General features: G+C 41.8%; 1 long non-coding RNA gene across 1 annotated transcript; it reads right to left on the bottom strand.

Moving 5' to 3' along the window:
• Positions 1-5,196: 5,196 nt before the first annotated feature.
• LOC135572788 (uncharacterized) lies at positions 5,197-11,282 on the bottom strand. The gene is made up of 4 exons (XR_010464484.1): positions 10,908-11,282; positions 10,020-10,276; positions 9,425-9,671; positions 5,197-5,893 (listed from the first exon to the last, which is right to left on the bottom strand). It is a non-coding gene; the product is annotated as an uncharacterized LOC135572788 (long non-coding RNA).
• Between the last annotated feature and the right edge of the window lie 274 nt (positions 11,283-11,556).

Genomic DNA, 11,556 nt, shown 5'->3' with positions numbered 1-11,556 from the left:
AATTGGTAATTAATAATTGGAGCAAAACCTTTCTGAAGACATACAGGTGCTATCTCTGAGATGTCTTGTATCGACCATCTTCAGCAACACGGATCTTATTGGTCAACAGTTTGTCAGGTTTACAGGTTTTAGCAAATAAAAAGTGTTTAAAAATCATGTCTGTCTGTTTATAAAATAGTCTATGCTGTGTTTTGAGATATGATTGAGGGGGGTTGACACAGACACAAGTTGCACTAATGGAACCTAAATGAGACGTGTCTTCTTGCTCACCAAATCAAGTCAAGGGTAGCAGGTGTGTGTGTGTAGAAGCTGGACCCTGTGGAGATATGACTCCAGCAGAGTGTGTGTGTGTGTGCGTGCGTGTGTGTAGAAGCTGGACCCTGTGGAGATATGACTCAAGCAGTGTTAATAACACTGACCCTTCTCTCTGTTCTATTTTCATCTCTAATGCTTCACCTCCTTATTGATTGGCTGCCTGACTTCCAGCTGGAGTTCTTATTTCCAGTTCTGTTGTCCAAATAGTATCTGCTTATTTTAGCCTACTTCATTTTCTCACTGAATTGCAGATATTATACCTGGGTGACAGTGTGAGTGGACTCTTCTCCTATTGGTGTACATCAAACACGGTGAAAGCAAAGATGTACTGAAGTTTATCTCTACTTATTGTTATGATGCGCCTCGAAAGCCTGACTTACTCAAAACAAACCAATCACAGTGCAGCTAACCACTTGTGTTACATACCGTATTACCCAATGGGAAACAAGGCTTTTCAAGTCATCTTGTCCACAATGAATATCATGAGGCTTTTGTAAAAGATTAACGGTACCTGTAAATCTGTTAAATTACCAGATAAAATATTGTAGTCAGATTCCAGATACTTTTGAAAAGCTAGATTATTACTTCGAGGATTACGTTTAAATTCAGAAAGGATGTTTGGGGAAAAAATTATCTTTGACCCTTCTCTGTTTTCACAATGACATTCAAATCAGCATTGGAAAAAAGGCGCACGTTTAAATTTGTTCCACCTGAGGGAGTCTGACCACCAATCAGAGACCACTATGATGACACACCAAATGATGACCACCAATCAGAGACCACTATGTTGACACAACAAATGATGACCACCAATCAGAGACCACTATGATGACACACCAAATGATGACCACCAATCAGAGACCACTATGATGACACACCAAATGATGACCACCAATCTGAGACCACTATGATGACACACCAAATGATGACCACCAATCAGAGACCACTATGATAACACACCAAATGATGACCACAAATCAGAGACCACTATGATGACACACCAAATGATGACCACCAATCAGAGACCACGATGATGACACACCAAATGATGACCACAAATCAGAGACCCCTATGTTGACACAACAAATGATGACCACCAATCAGATACCACTATGATGACCACCAATCAGAGACCACTATGATGACACACCAAATGATGACCACCAATCAGAGACCACTATGATGACACACCAAATGATGACCACCAATCAGAGACCACTATGATGACACACCAAATGTGTTTGATGGATCGTGGGAAAAGAGCAGGAATAGGCTTTTGTAGGCTACAGTACCAAGCTATGTCTTCCAATGGTGCGACTGCTGTCGGCATCTAAAGATTATCCATCTTGAATAAACACTTGGAGGTGGAGGTGACATCAGTGATGTTGTCTACAGCGATACGGATATCACTTATTATTGAGATCTACGTAGCGCATTGATGTGAATCACACTGCTACTCTCTCATTTAGCTATTTGCACCTTAAGGATTGTGGTTGTTGTAGATGGCTGTTCACAATCTAACTGTGTATTTCAACCCAATAATGGTTGAATTCATAGAAGTTTAAGCTGCCTATCAATCATTGTTTTTGAAACCAATGGACAGCCTGTGAAAAATGTGCTCTTGCAACAGCTGCATAGTGCAGATCCCAGCCTATGGAACAACAGCTGCATAATGTAGATCCCAGCCTATAGAACAACAGCTGTATAGTGCAGATCCCAGCCTATGGAACAACAGCTGCATAGTGCAGATCCCAGCCTATGGAACATCAGCTGTATAGTGCAGATCCCAGCCTATGGAACAACAGCTGCATAGTGCAGATCCCAGCCTATGGAACAACAGCTGCATAGTGTAGATCCCAGCCTATGGAACAACAGCTGCATAGTGCAGATCCCAGCCTATGGAACAACAGCTGCATAGTGCAGATCCCAGCCTATGGAACAACAGCTGCATAGTGTAGATCCCAGCCTATGGAACAACAGCTGCATAGTGTAGATCCCAGCCTATGGAACAACAGCTGCATAGTGTAGATCCCAGCCTATGGAACAACAGCTGCATAGTGCAGATCCCAGCCTATGGAATAAAAGTGGGGCTTTTATTTCTCAATCTAATTCATGCTGATATAAAAACAGGCCTAAGGCCTAATGGATACATGCTCAAACTTGCACACATTTTATAGACATAAAGGGTAATTCTGTAGTTGCTACATACATTTTTGGACTTACAAATGATTTACTGTATATTAATGTAAATATATAATTTAATGTATTATTATATGCAGTAGAAAGCGATGGGTTAGAGCACATATGTCAGAGTCAAGGCCCGCGGGCCACATCCGGCCCGCAAGAAGGTTTTTTACGGCCCCTGGGATGATCTTGATTTATTATTAGAACCGGCCCGCAGCAAGCCGGCAGCCCGCAGATCTTTTACACGCACCAATACTACATTTCCCACAATGCAAAGGTGACGCACCGAGCAGTAGGCTGCTTCATTTCAATATTTATTGGCACAGCAGTCGTCAGCATCACAGTAAAATTAACTTTCAGATACCCATCAAAAATGGCAAAACGGAAGGTGGATACTGAGAACCGGGGGTTTCAAACAAGGTGGGAGTCGGAGTATATGTTCACGAAGGTAGCTGGAAAACCTGTGTGTCTTCTGTGTGGAGAAAGTGTGGCGGTACTGAAAGAGTATAATCTGAGACGACATTATGAAACGAAACACGCGGACAAAAACAAGAATATGGACATGGAACAAAGGCTACAAAAGGCAGAGGAATTAAAACGAGGCCTCAAATCTCGACAGGCTCTGTTCAAAAAAGCCAAATCACAAGGCCAGGCTGCTGTCAAGGCCAGTTTTATTTTGGCAGAAGAGATCGCTAAATCAGCCCGGCCATTTACGGAGGGGATTTCATCAAAAACTGCATGATTAAAGTTTGTGACGAAGTTTGCCCAGAAAAAGGCAACTCTTTTTAAATGTGAGTCTGAGCAGAAACACCATTGCCGAGAGAGTAGACCAGTTGTCCATCAATCTAAAAGAGCAGCTTGTGAAAAGGAAAAGATTTTATTGCATATTCCTTGGCTGTGGATGAGAGCACCGACATTTCTGACATTGCCCAGTTGTCAATTTTCATCCGCGGAGTGGACTCCAACCTAAGCGTGACAGAGGAGTTTTTGGCTTTACGTCCTATGCATGGCACAACTACGGGGCATGATTTGTATGAAGAGGTGTCAAGATGTGTAAATGAGATGGAGCTGCCTTGGGAAAAACTCGTGGGTTTGACAACCGACGGAGCACCTGCGATGTGTGGACACAGGAGCGGACTGGTGGCGAAGATACGGGAAAAAGATGCAAGAGGAAAACGCGACAGGTGAGCTGACAGCTTATCATTGTATCATACACCAGGAAGCGTTGTGCGGTAAAGCCTTGAAAATGGAGCATGTAATGAGCATCATCACGCACAGTTAACTTTATCAGAGCCAAAGGTTTGAATCACCGCCAGTTCAAGGCATTTCTGACGGAGTTAGAAACGGAGCATGGTGATTTGCCTTATCACACAGAGGTGCGATGGCTAAGCCAGGGAAAGGTGCTTCAAAGATGTTTCGAGCTTCGTGAGGAGATTTGTCTGTTCTTGGACAGCAAAGGGAAAGACACAACACAACTCCGAGACGAAATGTTTCTGTGTGAAATGGCTTTTCTGTGTGACATTACGAGTCATCTGAATGCAATAAACTTGCAGCTGCAGGGTCGGGATCGTGTCATCTCTGATATGTACAGTACAGTGAAGGCATTTAAAACCAAACTGACTCTGTGGGAGACGCAGATGCGGAAAGAAAATTTGAGCCACTTTCCCAGCTGCCAGACCATGAAAGAGAAGCTCTCTACCAGTGCGTTCCCGAGCACACAGTTGGCTGATAAAATAGGTATGCTTGCCGCTGACTTTCGACGCCGATTTGCTGACTTTGAAGCACAAAAAGCAGGTTGGAACTGCTCGGTAACCCATTTGCTGTTGACGTGGAAAGCTCACCACCAAACCTCCAAATGGAGTTGATTGACCTCCAATGCAATGATGCACTGAGGGCAAAATATGCGGCAGTGGGTGCTGCGGAGTTCGCCCGTTTCCTCCCGGCACAATGCCCCAGCTGCGCATCAGGCTGCTCAAACGTTGTCTATGTTTGGCAGCACATACCTGTGTGAACAACTGTTTTCTTTGATGAACCTGAACAAAACATCACACAGAAGTCGACTTACTGCTGAACACCTCCACTCAATTCTGAGGATTTCTTCAGCTCAGAGCCTTACCCGAACATTGATGAACTTGTGGAAAAGATGGGACACCACCAAGTATCACCCTCAACCTCAAACAAGTGAACATTACTGTGCAATCACATATTTAGAGTTTTACTCAGTTCAAGTTTAAAAGTTAAAATTTAATATTTGTTTTCACTGCATGTTACTTCTCCTTAAACAAAGTGTTGTTTTTGATTAATAGATTTTTGCACTTTATTTTTTTGTATTTCAATCCAATTATATTTTAAAAATATTTCAGTTGAGTGGATGATAGAAAATTGCTATTATTGTTTTTTCTTTGAAGTAAATTTAGCCCACTTTTGCTAAAATAGAAAATATAGTCTACTGATGGTGCCTTGAATACCGGTTTCTTTCATTTAATGTTCATGTTATGGGGATATTTATATAAAGGAAATTTGTCTTTTGTGTCTGTTGAAAATTAAAGATTACTGACAGAGCCATAAGAAAATATTGCTTTATTTATCTGATCATATTGTAATATATTTGTTAGGTTTTCAGTAGGTTCAATTAGGTTCACTAGACTATATGCGTCATTTAAAAATTTTTCAATGAACATTCGAACAGTCCGGCCCTCGTCTTGTAGCTGATTTTTTTATTTGGCCCTCCGTCCATTTGACTTTGACACCCCTGGGTTAGAGGAAGCCTACATAACCAACCCATAAAGTAAAATGTAACATCCATATATGACCAGCTATGTAAACATTAACATTGATTTTATTCTGCAATAGATGTCGTTCAATTGGTAACATACATTTTTGTCTTCTTCTAATGCCTCTTAAAGGGGAAAGTAATCTAAAAGTAATGGAATGGAATCAGATTACGTTACTGAGTTTGAGTAATCCAAATAAGAACTCCAGCTCAAGTTGCCAATCAATAAGGAGGTGAAGCATTAGAGATGAGTAATCCAAAAGTTACATTACTGATTACAATTTTGGACAGGTAACTAGTAACAGATTACATTTGGGGAGTAACCTACCCAAACCCTGATCATGAACATCATATTCCATTTTGGGTCATCTAATGTAGGGGCTTAAAACATCTCAGCCCCCTGAGAAGAAGAAGAGTGGTAGTCAGTGAAATGGATACAACGTGAGCACCATTTCCCTCCTGTCTCCTCCCATCTCTCCTTCTCCCATGCTGTTCCTTCCATTTACCGCATGGGAGCCTGGGCATGAGGAGAAAAGTGGTGGAAGTAATCCTCACATCCTCCGAGACGGGGTGGTGGTCTTTGTCTCCGACTGGTTCTGCTTTCTCCCACTCAGGCAGTGACTGTGCAGGTGAGTCACAATGCAAAGCAGGACGGCAGAATAAAGCTGTTCATTTAATCACAAGTTGTTGTTTTTTAAATGCACATTTGGGAAACACAGGGGCTGCATTTACACATGGAGCCCAATTCTGATCTGTTTTCCAATTATTAGCTAAATATCTGATTTGTCAAAAGAGCAATAATTAGGCAAAATATTATAATTTGTCTGCATGTGTAAATGTAGCCAAGGGGCATATAATTACTATGATTGAACCAAGATACCCAGGGCCTTTACAGACCCCAGATACAGTATATACTACAAGATACCCAGGGCCTTTACAGACCCCAGATACAGTATATACTACAAGATACCCAGGGCGTGACTAATACAGTATATACTACAAGATACCCAGGGCGTGACTAATACAGTATATACTACAAGATACCCAGGGCGTGACTAATACAGTATATACTACAGATACCCAGGGCGTGACTAATACAGTATATACTACAGATACCCAGGGCGTGACTAATACAGTATATACTACAGATACCCAGGGCGTGACTAATACAGTATATACTACAGATACCCAGGGTGTGACTAATACAGTATATACTACAAGATACCCAGGGCGTGACTAATACAGTATATACTACAAGATACCCAGGGCGTGACTAATACAGTATATACTACAAGATACCCAGGGCGTGACTAATACAGTATATACTACAAGATACCCAGGGCGTGACTAATACAGTATATACTACAGATACCCAGGGCGTGACTAATACAGTATATACTACAGATACCCAGGGCGTGACTAATACAGTATATACTACAGATACCCAGGGCGTGACTAATACAGTATATACTACAGATACCCAGGGCGTGACTAATACAGTATATACTACAGATACCCAGGGCGTGACTAATACAGTATATACTACAGATACCCAGGGTGTGACTAATACAGTATATACTACAGATACCCAGGGCGTGACTAATACAGTATATACTACAGATACCCAGGGCGTGACTAACACAGTATATACTACAGATACCCAGGGCGTGACTAATACAGTATATACTACAGATACCCAGGGCGTGACTAATACAGTATATACTACAGATACCCAGGGCGTGACTAATACAGTATATACTACAGATACCCAGGGCGTGACTAATACAGTATATACTACAAGATACCCAGGGCGTGACTAATACAGTATATACTACAGATACCCAGGGCGTGACTAATACAGTATATACTACAGATACCCAGGGCGTGACTAATACAGTATATACTACAAGATACCCAGGGCGTGACTAATACAGTATATACTACAGATACCCAGGGCGTGACTAATACAGTATATACTACAGATACCCAGGGCGTGACTAATACAGTATATACTACAGATACCCAGGGCGTGACTAATACAGTATATACTACAGAGACCCAGGGCGTGACTAATACAGTATATACTACAGATACTCAGGGCGTGACTAATACAGTATATACTACAGATACCCAGGGCGTGACTAATACAGTATATACTACAAGATACCCAGGGTGTGACTAATACAGTATATACTACAGATACCCAGGGCGTGACTAATACAGTATATACTACAGATACCCAGGGCGTGACTAATACAGTATATACTACAGATACCCAGGGCGTGACTAATACAGTATATACTACAGATACCCAGGGCGTGACTAATACAGTATATACTACAGATACTCAGGGCGTGACTAATACAGTATATACTACAGATACCCAGGGCGTGACTAATACAGTATATACTACAGATACCCAGGGCGTGACTAATACAGTATATACTACAAGATACCCAGGGCGTGACTAATACAGTATATACTACAAGATACCCAGGGCGTGACTAATACAGTATATACTACAAGATACCCAGGGCGTGACTAATACAGTATATACTACAAGATACCCAGGGCGTGACTAATACAGTAAATACTACAGATACCCAGGGCGTGACTAATACAGTATATACTACAGATACCCAGGGCGTGACTAATACAGTATATACTACAGATACCCAGGGCGTGACTAATACAGTATATACTACAGATACCCAGGGCGTGACTAATACAGTATATACTACAGATACCCAGGGCGTGACTAATACAGTATATACTACAGATACCCAGGGTGTGACTAATACAGTATATACTACAGATACCCAGGGCGTGACTAATACAGTATATACTACAGATACCCAGGGCGTGACTAATACAGTATATACTACAGATACCCAGGGCGTGACTAATACAGTATATACTACAGATACCCAGGGCGTGACTAATACAGTATATACTACAGATACCCAGGGCGTGACTAATACAGTATATACTACAGATACCCAGGGCGTGACTAATACAGTATATACTACAAGATACCCAGGGCGTGACTAATACAGTATATACTACAGATACCCAGGGCGTGACTAATACAGTATATACTACAGATACCCAGGGCGTGACTAATACAGTATATACTACAGATACCCAGGGCGTGACTAATACAGTATATACTACAGATACCCAGGGCGTGACTAATACAGTATATACTACAAGATACCCAGGGCGTGACTAATACAGTATATACTACAGATACCCAGGGCGTGACTAATACAGTATATACTACAGATACCCATGGCGTGACTAATACAGTATATACTACAAGATACCCAGGGCGTGACTAATACAGTATATACTACAGATACCCAGGGCGTGACTAATACAGTATATACTACAGATACCCAGGGCGTGACTAATACAGTATATACTACAGATACCCAGGGCGTGACTAATACAGTATATACTACAGATACCCAGGGCGTGACTAATACAGTATATACTACAGATACCCAGGGCGTGACTAATACAGTATATACTACAAGATACCCAGGGCGTGACTAATACAGTATATACTACAAGATACCCAGGGCGTGACTAATACAGTATATACTACAGATACCCAGGGCGTGACTAATACAGTATATAGTACAAGATACCCAGGGCGTGACTAATACAGTATATACTACAGATACCCAGGGTGTGACTAATACAGTATATACTACAGATACCCAGGGCGTGACTAATACAGTATATACTACAGATACCCAGGGCGTGACTAATACAGTATATACTACAAGATACCCAGGGTGTGACTAATACAGTATATACTACAGATACCCAGGGCGTGACTAATCTCACCGTCAGGGCAAACCTCAGCCTGTTAGACATCCTTGCTCTTTTACAGACCCCAGATACAGTATATACTACAGATGTTTACCCATTGGGCATTCCTCACCTTTCCTCAAACAGACATACACTCTTAGGGAACAAAAGGGTTCCAAGGGGGTTCCTCGGCTGTCCCAATAGGTCACAGGCCTGGGCAATTCCAGTCCTCAGGGAGCCTGATTGGTGTTCTAGACAGCGCCTTTGTTTCTAAGAATGTAGCAGAATTCATGATCGCAGGGTGGACACACAAGATGCGTAATGAAAGGATACCTTTCTGCTGTGTGTTTGATGAGACAGTAGCACTTGGAGCAGGCTAGGAACAGGCATGAAGACCTGGCAGCCCAGAACAGGGTCGGTCACCCACAGGTCAGCAGGGTGGCTACCAGCCCACACGACCTGGTACTGGCCTCTGAGATTAACCAGGGGAAAAGGCAGGAACAGCACAAGTAGTGAGATCTGGTGGAGAAGTGGCTGGGTTGGCCAGCAGACGCCTAACAACGTGGGAGCAGGCTGGGCGCTAGAACAGGGGGGAGATGTTTACAAATAATATTTATTATATTCTCTTTTGGCGAGTCTGACTAATGTTGCAGACCAGAACAATAATTTGTTAAAGTCAGTGTGAAAAATCAATTGCTGCTCACACACTACACACGAGGAGCCAGTGCACCTACACTCTTTGTTCTAGTGCTTTGTGCAATAGAGGAGTCATATTATTGATATTCAAAGCTGTGCCAGTCCATTTTATTCAGTTACACTTGATCTCACACTTCTTGGAAAGCATTTTCATTTGGGCTTTCCAGTCTGAAAAGCAATTTCCTTGAGTCTTATCATTCATTGTTACAATTTGATTTTTGTACCTGCTCACCTTCTTGTATTTTTCCAGGAAAATCTTGAATTTATTTCACCTTTATTTAACTAGGCAAGTCAGTTAAAACAAATTATTAGATTAGGTTTTAATCTGTCGTTCTGCCCCTGAACAGGCAGTTAACCCACTATTCCTAGGCCGTCTTTGAAAATAAGAATTTGTTCTTAACTGACTTGCCTAGTTAAATAAAGGTATAAATAAAATTTAAAAACTTTGAAGCTGGCAGCACATCGGTTAGAGGATGTGTCTTCAACCTCCTGTCAAAAGAAAGAAAGGTCATTGGTGAGGTCATACATCAGCCCAGGAATGGCCAAAACCACTGGGGGGGTGCATGTTTTTGCTCCAGTCCTGCACTAAACACACGATTCAACTGAATTCTAGTGCTTGTCTTATTTGTTTTCTTCTTCTCTCATATTTCCAGTTTTTCTTCCTCTCTATATTATTACCTGTATTGTGCATTGTTGGGAAAGTGCTCGCAAGTTAAAGCATTTCACTGTACTGTTTTACACCTGCTGTATCCTGTGTATGTGACACTAAAACCCTGAACTAATTTTCTGTTTGTAATTGTATTGACTGGACTCCCTAGTGCCCCGCTGGTGTTACACCACTAGGTGTCGCTAATACACAACACTGATCATGAGCAATTGATTAGTAGATTCAGGCTACTGCTAGGCATGGGATAAAAAAGTGTGACACCAATCAAGGCCCTCAAGGATTGGTGTTGCCCACCCCTGAGAGTGTGCAAAAGTTTGAACACACAGTAGCTCCCCAGGAGCAGTGTAAATGTTAAATACAAAATGGCCAATATAGATAACGTAGCCCACTAACGTTATGGGTTGCAGCATACGTGTGCGCATTCATTGGAGAATGGGGAAACATGACACATACCACATGTGTCGCTCCGAACTCCTTGATTAGTTTGTGACGAATGTGATCTGTTGTTACATCCATACTTTGGGTGCCACTGTTGTCCCTTTTATGATCCACAACGTTACGGTGGGTTATTTTGTTCCACAGATAACGCAAGCGGGTCGACTACTGGTGAATGTATTGAGAGGCGGGATTAGATACTCAGGAAATATAAATGTATCCAATCACAACTATTGAATCAGACCATCTAACCAACCAGAAACTTGCTTTATGTTATACTAGATTATATTATACTTTGTATTATACTAGATTCATATTTTCACACCAATGACCACTAGAATATGCCAATCTCGGAGTTATAACATCAACTGTGATACGTGGTTCCACCACTTCCGAACTCTTCAGACGAAGGCCCGCCCCCATTCATTTTCAACGGAAGGACGCGGAACAATGCGCAAGGGATTGTGGGAAGGTGATCTGCTAGGGGAGTAGTTGAAAACATTTTTAGCTCCGCTCTACATTATGCAAATTGCATGCTAACCAAATTCCCATATCGATCAATGTGATTTACAATCCTTTTCCAAAGCGTCTGGTCTATATCTTAACATTAATAAATGTGAACTCATAGCTGTCAAAGATTGTGTGACACCTTCATATTATGGCATTC

Source organism: Oncorhynchus nerka, linkage group LG8, assembly GCF_034236695.1.
Source record: "Oncorhynchus nerka isolate Pitt River linkage group LG8, Oner_Uvic_2.0, whole genome shotgun sequence".
NCBI classification, from domain to species: Eukaryota; Metazoa; Chordata; class Actinopteri; order Salmoniformes; family Salmonidae; genus Oncorhynchus; species Oncorhynchus nerka.
Note: the sequence above shows the minus strand (reverse complement) of the source record. Positions and strands in the feature narration are given on the sequence as shown.